This window comes from Schistocerca serialis, chromosome 1, assembly GCF_023864345.2.
Source record: "Schistocerca serialis cubense isolate TAMUIC-IGC-003099 chromosome 1, iqSchSeri2.2, whole genome shotgun sequence".
NCBI lineage: Eukaryota > Metazoa > Arthropoda > Insecta > Orthoptera > Acrididae > Schistocerca > Schistocerca serialis.
Window position 1 is genome coordinate 798,037,452 of NC_064638.1, and position 17,318 is coordinate 798,054,769.

Sequence of the window (17,318 nt, forward strand, 5' to 3'; positions counted from 1 at the left end):
GTGTAGCGAAGCAGTTTAAATCATTTAATAATGGCAAATCCTCTGGTCCAGATTGTATACCAGTCAGGTTTCTTTCAGAGTATACTGATACAAATGCTCCATACTTAGCAATCATGTACAATCTCTCGCTTGTAGAAAGATACGTACCTAAAGACTGGAAAGTTACACAAGTCACACAAATGCCCAAGAAAGGAAGTAATCTGCTGAATCACAGACCCATATCGCTAACGTCGATTTACAGTAGGATTTTGGAACATATACTGTGTTCGAACATTATGAGTTGTCTCGAAGAATGTGATTTATTGACAAAGAGTCAACACAGGTTCAGAAAATATCATTCTGGTGAAGCGCAACTATCTATTTTTTCTGACGAGGTAATGAATACTATCGACAGGGTATGTCAAAATGATACCATATATTTAGATTTCCGGAAAGCTTTTGACACCGTTCCTTACGAGCGACTTCTGATTATTGTGTGCCTATGGACTATCATCTCAGTTATTCTAATGCATTCGTGATTTCCCGTCAGAAAGGACACAGCACGTAGTAATCGACACAAAATTATCGAGCAAAACAGGAGTGATATCAGGCGTTCTCCACGGAAGTGTTATAGGCTCTCTGCTGCTTCTGATCCACGTAAACGACTTAGGAGACAATCTGAGCAATCCTCTTAGATTGTTTGGATATTATGCTGTCATTTAATGTCTGGTAAAGCCATCAGACCAAAAAAATTGCAAAACTGTTTAGACAAGATATCTGTATGGTGCTAAAAGTGGAAATTGACTTGGAGTCATGAAAAGTGTGAAGTCTTCTACATGAGTACTAAAAGGCATCCCTTAAATTTTGGTTGCATCATAAAACACACAAGTCTACTGGTTGAAAATTCAACTAAATACTTTAGGTTGGTTGGTTGTTTGGGGAAGGAGACCAGACAGCGTGGTCATCGGTCTCATCGGATTAGGGAAGGAAGTCGGCCGTGCCCTTTCAGAGGAACCATCCCGGCATTTGCCTGGAATGATTTAGGAAAATCACGGAAAACCTAAATCAGGATGGCTGGACACGGGATAATACTTTAGGGATTACAATTAAGAAAAGCTGAAATCGTAACGATCACATAGATAACGTTTTGGGGAAAGCAAACCAAAGACTGCGATTTATTGGCTTAGAAAATGTATCAGGTCTACTATAGAGACTGCTTACACTACGGTTTCCCGCCTTGTTCCGGAGTACGGTGTGGGATTCATACCAGACAGGATTGACGGACGACAGTGGAAAAGTTCAAAGAAGGGCAGCGCGTTTTTTGTTATCGCGAAATAAGGGAGAGAGTGCCACGGATATGGTACGCGAATTGGGATGGCAATCATTAAAAGACAGGATCTACTCATGAAAATTTAATCACCAACTTTCTCCTCAGATTATGAAAATATTGCGTTGGCGGCCACCTATTTATAGGGAGGAATGGTCATCATAATAAAATTACACCAGAGCTCGCATGAAAGATTTGAGTGTTCGTTCTTCCTGCGCGGTGTTCGAGAGTGGGATGTTAGAGAAATAGCTTGAATGTGGCACGAAATCATTGCATAGCAAACATGTAGATGCAGCTGTAGACTTCCGTGATGCTCTCGCGCTTGCTGAACTGAACCTATAACAAAACGCGATGTTCTTTGGATCTTCTATGTTTCTTCTATGCGCTCAAGACATCAATGTGAGTTCACCATCATGCTTCTGACAGAACTGTAGCACGAGTCCGTCCTTTTGATACTGACATTTACCCTGCTGGAAGATGCTATCGATATTGGGGAAGGCATCAAGCATGAAGGGATGCAGGTGTTCCGCAATAATATTTACTTAATAAACAGCTGTCAAGGTCCAATCGATTGGTGCTACAGGTGCAAGGGTCCCATAGTTCCAGGTGAGGTCCCCTATACCATAATACTGCCTCCACCGGCCTGGGTCCGTGGCGCAATGCGCTTAGAGCAGCCACTCTCCTGGATGCCAGTGTAACCAGACACTATCTTCGACATGCCGTAACAAGAAAAGTGATTCATCAAACAAAGCCACGTGTTTCCTCTAACCCACGACCCAATCTCAGTTGCTCCGTGGTCTATTCTAATATTAACTGACGATGTCATTCAGTCAACATGGGAAAATGCAGGTCGTCTGCTGCAGAGTCCTATATTCAACAATGTATATCGTGTGCTCCAAAGCGGTTATCGCTGCACCATCACTGCGCGTTTTTAGAATTAATTTTAATACCTTCAGCTGCTGACGGCCGTTGATATATACCAACGGACCAACGGGGACAGGTGAAAATGTGTGCCCCGACCGGGAATCGAACCCTGGATCTCCCGCTTACATGGCAGACGCTCTATCCATCTGAGCCATCGGGGGCACGGAGTATAGTGCGACTGCAGGGACTATCTCGCGCACGCCTCAAGCGCGACCCACATTGTCACCTTGTATGTCCACACACTACATTCGTAGTGTCACACCCCAACACACTCATTACTCGTGGAAGACATTCTTACCGAGTCCCGTAAGAGTTCGGGGAATATGCGTGCATCCGCATAGAAGAAGGTCATGGCCGGTATTGCCAGAACTATATACTTATATAGATATGGTGTCTGTTCTTTCGGATATCTCCCACTTTCTGTGATTAGGTGTGGATGTCCAACACCTTGTCGCTTAGTGGTCATTTTACCATCCTACAAGAACTTCACTTAGGTATGACAGTAGCACGCTAATAACCGGCTAGTTTCGACGTTACCAGGTGCCGGACCATAACAACATGCATTTGGCCAAAGTCGCTTATGTCTGTGTACTGCCCCATATGCGACCCATATCGTCGCTATAGTGATTTTCCATTCGCCTCTGCTCCGCTTGTATACTTGCCTTACTGCATCACGTGTTCGCATAAGCAGGAAACAACATGTTCTGGCAAAACCCACTGTAAGGAAGATCAAGTGACATTCCTGCATTCATAGTATCTTCGAAGGAAACAGTTCAGATCGCTTGCGTGCGACGTTTCCTTGAATGTCTGTACATCCATCTACCAATACAAACAGCTGATGATGTTATTTCTGCTACACATTTTCCTAAGTGTTCTTGATAATCGCGATGTATGAGTCTCTTTGGAAACCGGATAAGTAGAGTGGATAACAATGATGTCCGAATAGCCAGATGGCCGTAAGTTAGATTAAGGGGAAAACATTGTTTTTTTTTCCTCATAAAAGTACGGCTAACTTTAGAGGCCAACGCGCGACAGATTACAAAATGATTCCGAATCTTTTCCGTTATGACTACAATTCTTGCTCTTGTAACGCAGCGCAGAGGCACAGAAGCTACAAAAACGAGACGACACAGTACTTCATACCTTTGAACGCATTACCAATCAACCTCGCAAGATAGAGGGAGGCAAACGGTCTAGCTAAGTGACATCACGTCTTCTGAAGACATTGATAAACAACAGATGGGGTCTAAAGGCTAGTTGTTAATAGCTTATCGACATACAGTGTAAGAGAAGCTGTGGTAGGTGCGAACCAACGTATTGAGCATTTTTTCTTGAGGTATAGATCTTTATCAGAACGTATAGGTAGAAAACTACACATTGTGGTGTTTGCGGCTTTTGTGTAAGAGATGGGCATGTAATGGTGAAGACGTGATCCCGTTGATTGAATCTTGGACAACCAAATCTTCAAAGAGATGCCCCAGCAAAAATCGTCAGATTTCATTCACTCTGGAGTATTTAGGCAGGAAGACTGGCGTGAGAGGTTCGGTGGTGCATGTCTACTGAGATAAGTAGCCATTATCTATTCTCTGATACGTCTGGCAGAGTTTCCTGTACGCTGATAGAGTTTCCGGCTCGTATTCGTGACTGTAGACCTTCTGCATTCCCCCTGAACGTTTATGTCACCGAGCGAGGTGGCGCAGTGGTTAGACACTGGACTCGCATTCGGGAGGACGACGGTTCAATCCCACGTCCGGCCATCCTTATTTAAGTTTTCCATGATTTCTCTAAATCACTCCAGGCAAATGCCGGGATGGTTCCTTTGAAAGGGCATGGCCGACTTCCTTCCCCCTCCTTCCCTAATCCGATGAGACCGATGACCTCGCTGTCTGGTATCCTTCCCCAAAACGACGACCCGTTTATGTCAAATTATTTGAAAGGCATAGTGGCTGGCGCCTCTAGGGACAACGCTCTTACCGACTGAACCAGGCAGCAGTATCTGACTGTCAATAGCTCTCATTTTTATCACGAAGGACACAGTTTCCAGCTGTAGTTGGACACATAATTTTAAATCTGGCACAACGCATATCTATGCGAACATTCGGTGTAGGACGAAAATTTTGTTTACAGTTGATATATCGGTCAGAGTCGTCATAGTTTTCTGCTTTGTGTGAAATTCTTTGGGAGAGTCGTAGTAGCTATGTGGGCGAAAAGTACGAAAAAGTCTAGATAATGATGTTTGAATACCGTCATCGAACTCTCCGTCGTCGTCGTCGTCGTCGTCTTACATACGGGGATGAGGCACATGCCTGTTCCTTCTTCATAAAGTTTACGTCCATCGTTTCCTTGGTCGACCTGTCTCTCCTTCCTTTCCGATCGAAGGATTTTCTTGGGTGATCTTTCATCTTACACTCTATTTACATACTCTATCTACCGCTCTGTGTATCCAGTTGTAATTGAATAAATTTGAAAGAGGATTACTAACATTTGCTTTTTCCTTTCTTACTACTCTTTCGAGGAGGACGTAGTTTCTTACGTTACTTTCTACAAACAGAAGACGACTCCGGCTTTTCAGCCGCGCAAGGCGCGATGCGCATGGTTCACATTAGCGGTAGACACCGTCAGCATCGTGTTACAGGAACCCTGACATTCTCCGGGAGTCTCTGGCGGACAACCATTTTGCGCGCATGTCCTGCACGTGTGTGTTGCCACGATAGGGGGTTGGTGGAATGCCTTTTTTGCACGCTGCCTCACTTAACTCCGAGAGATATGTGGGCCGAATGTGCTGACAGACGTTTCACTGCTAGCTTCATACTGTTGCGAGGGCTCAATCTTTAAAACAGCGGATCTACGATGCACCGGGCTACTCGCAGTGGTGGAATATTATTCGTCAAGTTCGCGTAATGATTAAACACAAAAAGGCACGCAACGCACAGATCGGAAACGTGTTGACGGAGAGCATACCGTAGTCTGCACAGCTGAAACAAATGCTGTGAAATAGCAGTCTATAGTGATACATTTTGATTCGTCATCGTACAGCTGGAGGTGCGATATTAAGGCAATGTTATGCACCTATAGAGCTAGTACAAAATAGACGTGACCTTACCAGGAGACTTAAGGCAGACAAATTGTTGTTAGTTCCAGGGGGAGGAACGTTTTTACAAGACCGATTTGGTAGATAGTAGGGGAGTATCCAACAGCCGGGGAAGGGTCAACGATTTTCGACTTTCGTGATGGAATAAAAGCTCACTTCTAGACGAATACTATGAGAGAGGAGACATGTCGTGCGGCCACCTCCGTGGGATGAGCCACTGCTTCCGTCTCAGGGTCTGTTCACCACTAAGATCACTTGTCGCAGCCAAATATCACGACGCAGTTTGAAAGTAAACTCTGCGTGGGAACAAAATCGTGGCACAACAATTTGTTCCTCTCGTCTCTCTCAGTTCAATTGTTTCCTGAGCGTTTTTCTATCATAGCCTCGGCACAAACTCATTAAGAATATATGAGGTTTTTACCGGTATTACTGTGTTTATAAAGTATTTTACATGATCACCCAAGGTAATAGATGGTGTGTTTTTATCTCCACCTCTCTAGCAACTCTGAAACTGATACACGTTCACAATACTGCTGTTCAGTTCTGAAAGTAGGGTTCAGTCAATGCTTTGGTCCAGACTACTCTTATTTCCATTTCGATTACTGTGCGCAGTTACTCTTTCAGAGGAATACTGAGTAGCAGTAAATCTTACTATCTGAGTACTCGGCATTGCCCCGGTATGTATTTATTTCAATCTTCCATTAGTCCATCTCCTTCTTCACCTTCTCTCTGTTCATCTCTTCCACCACCTCTCTCTGTCCACCTCCTCCCCTCCCATCCTTCTCATTTTCTGTCGCTGTCGTACTGCCCCCACTCTCTATCAATCTGCTCCTCTCCACTTTGTCCATTTGCTCCTTCCCCACTCTGTCCACCTCCTTCTGTGCCCTCTATCATCTCCCCCCCCCCTCTATGTACATTTCCTCCTCCCACTCCCTTTGTCGACCTCCTTCTCCCTTTTCTCTGTGCATCTACTCTCCTCCCCCCCCCCCCTCTGTCTGCCCATCTCTTACTCCTCCACAACCTGTTCATATTCTCCTTTCTCCTGTCTCTGTACATTTCCCCCTGCCCTCTGTCTGTCGTCTCTTCCTCACCTCTAACTGTACTCATCTCCCCCTTCATCCTCACTGAATGTCCATCTCCTCCTCCCACATTCTTTCTCCTCTTTGTCAACTCCATCCCTCTAGGAGGCTGGGGGTTCTTACCCCACACTATTCCTTTCCAGATTATAAAAAATACGTGTTCCAGATTTGGTTGATATCTTCAAAAGGTTTAGAATGATGTTACCTGTGGCTTTTCCCATGTACGCACATGTTAAATGTATTTCACGTATATTTAACATAAATTACAGGTATCTGTACACATATTTTACCTGTCTCTCTAGCGAATTTCGCATTGCAGTTTCATTTGCACGCAGCTCAGTGTTTGTGACGGCATATCTCCTCAACTATGTGCTGTAAAATGTTGTAATTTTGCAGATACATTCGCGGCAAATGCGGATACTGTATGCGGAAGGTGTTGTATTGAAACGCCATATATGATGCATAACTTTTCCACGAGGTATTTGACGTCATATCTTATAAATTATGTGTCGTATAATGATAATTCAGCGACATATCGGATAATCTGCGAAATGTGCTGCGAACTGAGTTAGTAGTAACGAAGTAATAAATTAAATCGTCGTGAACGATGCGGCAGTTTTTCATGCACCTCAGTGTTTGACGTCACATCTCTTGAACTATTTCACATACAATGATATAATTTTCTTGGAAAATACTGTGGTATATGTGAATGCTGCCTGAAAAATGTGTCGCGCATACAATTAGGAGTAATGAACTAAAATTTCATGCATCATGCGGCATTTGTACTGCAAGAACAGCGGAAGTATATTAAGCGAAAAACTTCTTTCCTTTCATCGTTTTGTGGGGGTTGTCGCGGAGAAAAAGTTTCATAAAGATTTGAAATCATGTCTAAACATTGTTGCAAGTGCCGGAGTGCTCGCATTCTCAAAATCTGGATGACTAAAGGATAGGTATGGCTCAAACGGCTCTGAGCACTATGGGACTTAACGTCTATGGTAATCAGTCCCCTAGAACTTAGAACTACTTGAACCTAACTAACCTAAGGACATCACACAACACCCAGTCATCACGAGGCAGAGAAAATCCCTGACCCCGCCGGGAATCGAACCCGGGAACACGGGCGCGGGAAGCGATAACGCTACCGAAAGGATGGGTATGCGCGCCTTGTCAGCTACTCTTTTTTTTTCACCTTTATCTCCAACCCTTGATTGGTAGGTGATTCTTACCACCATAGCAATGATTTTCCAATACTAAGTTGGTTAAGATGAAGATGTATATAAAGTTTTGCATCAGCCCGGTTCCCAGAACTCCTGAAGACAGGTGTTGACTGTGGATGTGTCACAGACACAGTCCCTTTGACCATAGATGTCACTAAACCCACCCAAAGATGTAAACAACCATGCATGAGCAGCGCCTATTAGACGGAGGGGGTCCGACAGCCGATCAGTTCCAGTCATTCCACCAGGAAGGATGTACACGGCTTGTGTTGTCTGTAGTTCAACCATGCCTAGACGGTCAATACCGCAGCTCGATCCCGTCCGTGTTATTACTCTGTGTCCAGGCGTCTCGGAGTGAACCAAAGCGATGTTGTTCGGACATGGAGGAGATACATAGAGACAAGAACTGTCGATGACATGCCTCGCTAAGGCCGTCCAAGGGCTACAACTACAGTGGATGACCGCTACCTGCGGATTACTGTTCGGAGGAACCCTCACAGCAACGCCACCATGTTGAATAATGTTTTTCGTGCAGCCACAGGGTGTCGTGTTACGACTCAAACTGTGCGCAATAGGCTGTATGATGCTCAACTTCACTCACGACATCCATGGCGAGGTCCATCTTTGCAACCACGACACCATACAGAGCGGTACAGATGGGCCCAACAACATGCCCAATGTACTGCTCAGGACTGACAAGTTCTCTTCACCAATGAGTTTCGCATGTTCCTTCAACCAGACAGTCGTCGGAGACGTGTTTGGAGGCAATCCAGTCAGGCTGAATGCCTTAGATACAATGTCCAAAAAGTGCAAGAAGGTGGAGGTGGCATTATGTGGGGCCGACGTACGCCGCTGGTGGTCATGGAAGGTGCCGTAACGGCTGTACGTCTTCATGGACGATAATTCGCGCCCCCATTGTGCACATCTTGTAAATGACTTTCTTCAGGATAACGACATCGCTCGACTAGAGTGGCCAGCATGTTCTCCAGACATGAACCCTATCGGACATGCCTGGGATAGATTGAAGTTTATGGACGACGTGAGCAATCAACCATTCTGAGGGATATACGTCGAATCGCCCTTGAGGAGTGGGACAATCTGGACCATCAGTGCCTTGATGAACTTGTGGATAGTATGCCACGACGAACACAGGCATGCATCAATCCAAGAGGACGTGCTACTGGGTATGACGTTCCGGTATGTACAGCAATCTAGACCACCACCTATGAAGATCTCGCTGTATGGTGGTACAACATGCAATGTGTGGTTTTCATGAGCAATAAAAAGGGCGGAAATGATGTTTATGTTGATCTCTATTCCAATTTTCTATTCAGATTCCGGAACTCTCGGAACCGAGGTGATGCAAAACTTCTTGTGATATGTGTTTATATACGTACTTCTATATTTATGAAATATATGGGTTTCAGCTAGCAATAGCGCCAGTTATCTGAGGTGGAGACCACAGAGTAGTTCATGGTACAGTCACAAGTGGCTGATTATCCACCGTGACTAAAATGTAGGACTGAAGTCTCGAATGCCTATTACATGTCATAAGAGTGGTAAACCTCTGGTGGTCAAATATAGCTTATTGACGTTTGACTAACTTGATGGTGAGTGTGATCGTAGGGATTCCTTTGAAGCGTAGTGACAACAGGATCTTAACAAATGAATAGTTGTAGGTGAGAAGTGGAAGACTTCGTTTATAGATTTTCTGAACAGAATACAGCGCTTAAGGCTCTCGCGTGCTGTCACATATCAGGACAAGGGAGAATCGGCTATGTACCTACGTATAAAATTATTTTTATTGGTGTCCCTCACATATGAAGAGACGATACATCAGGCAGAAGGCGGCGGAACCTACACTGTAATATTAAGCACCTGTCTAATCTCTGTTTGTACATTGCTACCACTGTCAACAGAATTTGGAGACTGGATGTTTCTAAGCTTGCATTAAAATTGGAACACCATGAAAACGTCAGACAACATTGGTCGAACTGGCACGATGTGTACAGCATGCTTGGATATTCAAATGATTAGCTATTCAGCGTAACCGCCCAAGGTAGGTTGGAGTTACGACAACTAATTTCTGTACACAGGGTGCGCCTGACCTCCACCGGAAAAAATTCTGGAGTTGTTCAGGGATACTTTCTGAGTATTTAGGCGTTAGGAACCAGTGGCCTCCGATATCTCTTCACACAGCAATAGTGTAATTACGATTTGTGTGTTTTGTTACTATAATTACCTTTGATAGTGTGAAAATATCCATAGAAAAGTTAAAAAGCCTGAAAATCGCATACACTAAACAACCTGCAGGCGAATCACGTACACATTTATCCCAGTCTCATCAGTCTATCCTCTCAGTGTACAGTACAGAAAGTAACAAATGCTGAACTCAAATATTAAAAGGTACAGCAATTAGTCGGAAACGATTTGGACTGCAGATCTACATTTCGGTCACTGTGTGGCCATCAGCAAATGGTTCAAATGGCTCTGAGCACTATGGGACTGAACATCTATGGTCATCAGTCCCCTAGAACTTAGAACTACTTTAACCTAACTAACCTAAGGACAACACAACACCCAGCCATCACGAGGCAGAGAAAATCCCTGACCGCGCCGGGAATCGAACCCGGGAACCCTGGCGCGGGAAGCGAGAACGCTACCGCACGACCACGAGAGGCGGGCGGCCATCAGCAGTATTAAAACATGTACATAAACATTTAATAATGTGGCATGCATGCCTTATTAAATGTACAGTCGCATAAGCTTTAAATATAAGTCAGCCATAAAATACATACCAGTAAATGTAAGTTAAAACATTAAACCCACTTTTATATGTACATAGTCCCAGCTGGATTGTTTATGTGGGAGGCTGAGTTCACACTGAGGCCGCTGTTTACAATCACAACACATCTGGCTTCAGAGTACGTCACACCAATATACCTCGCCCTCCTTACGTGTATGATGCACTGATAACATCTAATGTATGTCCCGCATTGTTACACTATGTAGTTGGCAGTTCGTTAGTTTCAATACCAAACTGGATAAAATGTAATGGACTTGTACGCAAAACTCTTAAGAAAGGACGTTTTAAAACAGAAGGATTCCTGGCCTTTCGACGTACTGCTGATGGTGCGACGCCTTATAGCACCAATATTCTCTGGTCTAATTCCTTTAACCATACTTAGTATATAGTACGGTTTAAATAGCTATTTTATTAACTTAGGTGCCTGAACAATATGTTTTGAGTTTTTAAATTATGTTCAGTTGTAAAACATGCAACGGTAAGTGATGGCACTGGCTAGTTCAAAAAGCTACCACCAAGTGTAGCCGTTAACCATTAGCCGCTGGTTTTAGCTACAACCACCTTTTTTGTTTTTCGTACATAAGTTTTTAAAAAGTGAAAAAAATAATAAACAAAATGATACAACTCGCGAACTGTAAAATAAAGTTAATACGTCTTGTCTATGCACCATACATGCGACTGATTGTTGTACCCTTTACTACTTGAAATGAAAGCAGTCGGTGGGAACAGCTGTTTCTCGATGGAATCGAACCTGATAAAGTGGAGAACTGTTTCCTTGCAGGTATTGTTCTAGACGTCTGCTGCTGTGATCATGGCAGAGCATACAGCGACGCAACATGGACTGTTTTAGGCAATCAAAATTCGCAGGTGGTTACAATTAAAGTGCAACTGCTCACACAGGTTCGATGTGGGCTGTAATTATCATATGGCAGCGAAACTTGGTAGATATTCTAATGCGTTAAAGTGCAACAGATTTATGCTGTGAAATCTGACTATGTGAATACAGGAATGGCACACAGTAATGTTTCCTTAGATAACGGATTAGGAATGGTACGTAGGCAGAAAAGATCAAACAAGTGATCTTATGACCCGCGGTAAACACAATTTGTTCAATACTAGCACGGGGGGCATCGATGAGCTGCTGCATTCCGTGAATAACGTCATGAACTGCTCGCAGCAATTCCAATGGGATCTCAGCAACATGTTCCTGCATACTGAACTTGAGATCAGGTAGAGAGCCAACGTATCACTGGTAAACGCGTTCCTTCAGACATCGCTAGAGCCAGAAGTTACAGGCGATCTTATATATAGGATAAGCATCTGGAAAACCTCTGGAGGTAAGAAGTTTGTGGGATTGTTGTATTGTATTAAGCAGATCTTTCACTGGGCGAACGAAATTAGGTGTTGCTTCCTCATGCATGAAAACAGTTGTTTCCACACAGTTACACTCTTCCAAAGCGTCACATGCGGCGAGCGCAATCGGTCTTCGTGCACAACACGCGACTTAATAGTACCTAGAATTCGGCAGTTGTGTGTATTCAGTGACCCTGTAAAGTACACTATTGGCCATTAAAATTGCTACACCAAGAAGAAATACAGATTATAAACGGGTGTTCATTGGACAAATAGATTATACTAGAACTCACATGTGATTACATTTTCAAGCAATTTGGGTGCATAGATCCAGAGAAATCAGTACCCAGAACAACCACCTCGTGCCGTAATAACGGCGTTCATACGCCTGGGCATTGAGTCAAACAGAGCTTGGATGGCGTGTACAGGTACAGCTGCCCATGCAGCTTCAGCACGATACCACAGTTCATCAAGAGTAGTGACTGGTGTATTGCGACGAGCCAGTTGCTCGGCCACCATTGACCAGACGTTTTCAATTGGTGAAAGATCTGGAGAGTGTGCTGACCAGGGCAGCAGTCCAACATTTGCTGTATCCAGAAAGGCTCGTACAGGACCTGCAACATGCGGTCGTGTATTATCCTGCTGAAATGTATGGTTTCGAAGGGATCGAATGAAGGGTAGAGCCACGGGTCGTAACACATTTGAAATGTAACGTCCACTGTTCAAAGTGCCGTCTATGCGAACAAGAGGTGACCGAGATGTGTAACCAATGGCACCCCATACCATCACGCCGGGTGATACGCCAGTATGGCGATGACAAATACACGCTTCCAATGTGCGTTCACCACTATGTCGCCAAACACGGATGCGACCATCATTATGCTGTAAACAGAACCTGGATTCATCCGAAAAAATAACGTTTTGCCATTCGTGCACTCAGGTTCGTCGTTGAGTACACCATCGCAGGCGTTCCTGTCTGTGATGCAGTGTCAAGGGTAACCGCAGCCAATGTCTCCGAGCTGATCGTCCATGCTGCTGAAAACGTCGTCGAACTGTTAGTGCAGATGTTGTCTTGCAAACGTCCCCATCCGTTGAATCAGGGATCGAGACGTGGGTGCACTATCCGTTACAGCCATACGGATAAGATGCCTGTCGTCTCGACTGCTAGTGATACGAGGCCGTTGGGATCCAGCACAGCGTTCCGTATTACCCTCCTGAAGCCACCGATTCCATATTCTGCTAACAGTCATTGGATCTCGACCAACGCGAGCAGCAATGTCGCGATACGATTAAACCGCAATCGCGATAGGCTACAATCCGACCCTTATCAAAGTCGGAAACGTGATGGTACGTATTTCTCCTCCTTACACGAGGCATCACAACAACGTTTCACCAGGCAACGCCGGTCAACTGCTGTTTGTGTATGAGAAATCGGTTGGAAACTTTCTTCATGACAGCACGTTGTACGTGTCGCCACCGGCGCCAACCTTTTGTGAATGCTCTGAAACGCTAATCATTTGCATATCACAGCATCTTCTTCCTGTCGGTTAAATTTCACGTCTGTAGCATGTCATCTTCGTGGTGTAGCGATTTTAATGGCCAGTGGTGTAAAATGTGTCGCGTCACTCCATAGAATATCTCCCGGTCACATGTTGTCAATTTCCATCAGTGCCAGAAACCTAAGAACAAATTCAGAAAGTTGCGCATCATGGGGTTTCAATTGCGGCACCGTCCGGATCTTCTACGGGTGTCAGCGTACAACTTTCCGTACTGTGGACCATACCATGGGATGGACAATTCTCGTGAGACAGCAAGAGCGTTAGCACTACCCGGGACACGTGCTGCATGGTCAGTTACAGCAACAGCAACCTCGTCAACAACCTCCAATTGGATAGGATGCTTCGTCTTCCAGGTGCCACGCCAACCTCACCCACTTTTTCGAATTTCAATTATCGTCTTCTTTAAGCCATTTAATTACATCAGGCTTTTCCTCAAATCTTTCAGTCGGCGATACTCCCTCAGTGCAACACTAACTGCTACCGTTGACATATAAAAGTTCCTCGATAGTTATGCTGATCACCTATGTAATTTTTTATCAAATGACTGCGTGGATGTCATATCGTCATACACATTCTACCTACCTTGAGCGGCTACGCTGAATAGCGAATCATTTGAATATCCAAGCATGCTGTACACATCATGCAAGTTCGACATTTTTGCCTGACGTCTTCATGTGTTCCAATTTTAATGCAAGCTTAGAAACATACAGTCCCCAAATTCTGTTGATAATGGTAGCAATGCACAAACGGAGACAGGTGCTTAATATTACAGTATAGGTTGCATCGAATTCTGCCTGATGCGTCGTCTCTTCATATATGGGGGATACCAATAGAAATAATTTTATAAGCAGGTAGATAGCCGATTATGCCTTGTCCTGGCGTGTGACAGCACGCGAGGACCTTAAGCGATGTATTCTCTTCAGAAAATCTGTAAACGAAGACTTCCACTTTTCACCTAGAACTATTCATTTGTTAAGATCCCACTGTCAGTACGCATCAAAGGAATCCCTACGATCACACTCACCATCAAGTTAGTAAAACATTAATAAGCTATATTTGAGCTCCACAGGTTTACCACTCTTATGACATGTAGTAGGCATTCGAGACTTCAGTCTCACATTTTAGTCATGATGGATAATCAGCCACTTGTGATTGTACAATGATCTATTCTGTCGGTCTCCGCCTGAGAGCATTGGCGCTATTGCTAGCTGAAATCCATACATTTCATAAATATAGAAGTACGTATACATACACATATATATAAAAAAAATTTGCATCACATCGGTTCCGAGAGTTCCGGAACCTGTACAGAAAATTGGAACAGAGATCAACATAAACATAATTTCCGCCCTTTTTATTGCTCATGAAATCCACACATTGCATGTTGTACCGCCATACAGCGAGACCTTCAGAGGTGGTGGTCCAGATTGCTTTACATACCGGTACCTCTAATACCCAGTAGCACCTGGTGGCCACATATGGAAGTAATGTTCTTTTCAGGGTATATCCGTTCCCCATTTACGCATTAGCGTATCTACCGACTTCCGCTGACATACGATAATTACAGCCCACAGTAGACCTCCATGAGTAACTGCAATTTAATTAGAAACACATGGTAATATCGACCGAAGCGTGGTAAAGTAGTATCTTCACATCGCCTTAGAGGAAGAAGCCCATCGCTCTCATGTCTGGTGGCCGAGCCGACCATGAAGTATTACAGCGGCTAGCAATCCAATGTCAAACGAAACGCAGCTACTCGTAAACTTGATACCTAAGACCACCGGTCCTCATACCAAAATGAGCAGTGAATGTCCGCGAACAATGTGTGAAATTTTGTCGCTGGAACGCGAATTGCCTGTGTATTAGGAAAGATTACGAAGCGAGTTTCTCATTCAGAAATATATTAATATTTTTCTCTTTTTTGTGATGAGATCGTGTTTTGTCTCGTGTAAGAAGAATAAATGTTCACCAACATGAGTCGCAATTCGACAGTGAGGATCGTAGCCTACGGTATCCCACGACTGTCGTACGAATATGGATTCGATGGGTTCAGAGGCTCATCATATTCAAAGCAGTGCAGGATCTCAGCAGTCTCATGTGCCTACCGCCCGAGAGGACAGATATTCGTTCGCTCGCCCGTGCATGACCGTACACTCGCGTCATATAGCCTGAGTTAGAAAGTGAGTTTGTTTGCAGGAAGACATGTGTCCATTCTGCATCACGAACTGCCAGCACAGCGATCACTGTTGCGGCTGCCCTTGACGCGGCATCTGAGACAGGCGCGCTGACAGAAACGACGATACTTGGTCGCTGCAGACGACTCCGATCCCGTGTACAAGATCACGATAGACGTATACGCGTGTGGAATCTTCGAGGAGAAGGAACGTTGCCCGACTGCATTTGTCAACAGGGCCAACACCTGATTTAATGGCTACTATTGGGCACACAACACGATCAGCTGGTACGCTTAGGTAGTAATTTGGACAGCAGCCGCTACATTTTTTACGTGTTCAGGCCGGCGGCTATGCCCTATCATCGAGGTCTCTGTGACATCTTTCAACAAGATAAAGCAAGACCGCTGAGCTAGCTTGATACGGAGAGGCCACTTCTACCTCTAGATTTTTCATCACCTTCTGGGAACATCTGGTAAGAGAGTATCTACAGTCTCACAAGTCAACACTCACTGTCGTCCATGTTCATTTCCACTCGATGGCCAGTCAGATTGAAGCCAAGTTGCTGCCAAAGGTGGCAGCTACATGTACCAAATTTCTCTTCGTCTATAACCCCAAATCACCTACGACTTTAATCAAATATTATCATATTACATTTCATATGCATGATAAGTCAAATTTCATTATTTCGTACTCTACTCTACACAAAGTTATCATCTCCCTCTTACACTCCCAGAAAATGAAAACTTGAGATTATTTACGAGTACTTTCCAGAAGATGTTTCATTTTATATGTACAAAATTCACACTTTCCTTCTTAAAGTCAGTTTGAGGTGTTATTTTTCATTTATTGTAAAGTATGATTATACGCTAGTTATTAACGTGCTGAAATTACCAAAACTAGTACACAATGGTCACATTAAACAGTGTGGTCAGAAACACTCTGAAAAGCTAGCAAGGGTGTTGCAGTGTAGGTCTGCTGTAAAATATTTGTTAAGGAAAAAATCGGTACGTTGCGCTGTTCCGAGGTAATTAACATTGAAGTTAGCCGATCAGGCTGTTGCAAGAGCAAATTCAAACGCCCTTTCATACACGGCGTCGCCAAAATGTGTTCTTTGTTTCGTTTCTAAAAGCCGAACAAAAGTGTGATGCAAAAATTAAACATGGGATGGTAGTAAGAACTGAACCTGAGCCAAAGACTGAGCAGTCTCTTGCGCCATCTGTTTGCAACGGCACGACAACAAGGTTCACATTAAAGTTTAGTACATGAACCATCCTTGTATTAAGTCCAAGCGCGACCCGCAGTGAAAAGAAATCGAACAAACACAAGACAACAGAAACTACGTTGTTATCAGGATTACTTTTTCATCATCAAGAATGTGGAAGTCCCCTGCAAAAGTACTGAGGCATGCTCCCTCTCTAGCTGTCCGTAATTACGAAAGTGTTGCCATTGCGGGGTGTTGTGCACGAACTGACCTCTCGATTATGTCCCATAACTGTTCGATGGGATTCATGTCTGACGATCTGGGTTACCAATTCGTTCGTTCGAATTGTCCAAGTGTTCTTCAAACCAATAGCGAACAATTCTAGCCCAGTGACATGGAACACTGTCATCCATAAAAATTCCATCGTTGCTTGGGAACATAAAGTCCATGAATGGCAGCAACGGTCTCCAAGTAGCCGAACATAACCATTTCCAGTCAATGGTCGGTTCATTTGGACCAGAGGACCCAGTCCATTCCCTGTGAACACATCCCACTCCACTGTGGAGTTACCACTAGGTTTTTGACTGCTCGGGTCTATGACTGTGGAG

The 17,318-nt window shown here is 44.3% G+C and overlaps 1 protein-coding gene and 1 non-coding gene across 2 annotated transcripts in view; both read right to left on the reverse strand.

The window, feature by feature from the left end:
* Positions 1-17,318, reverse strand: part of LOC126483852 (uncharacterized) — a 225,298-nt gene that overhangs the window by 132,753 nt on the left and 75,227 nt on the right. The gene's annotated exons all lie outside the window — the stretch shown is intronic.
* Positions 2,318-2,392, reverse strand: Trnat-ugu (transfer RNA threonine (anticodon UGU)). The gene has a single exon. It is a non-coding gene; the product is annotated as a tRNA-Thr (tRNA).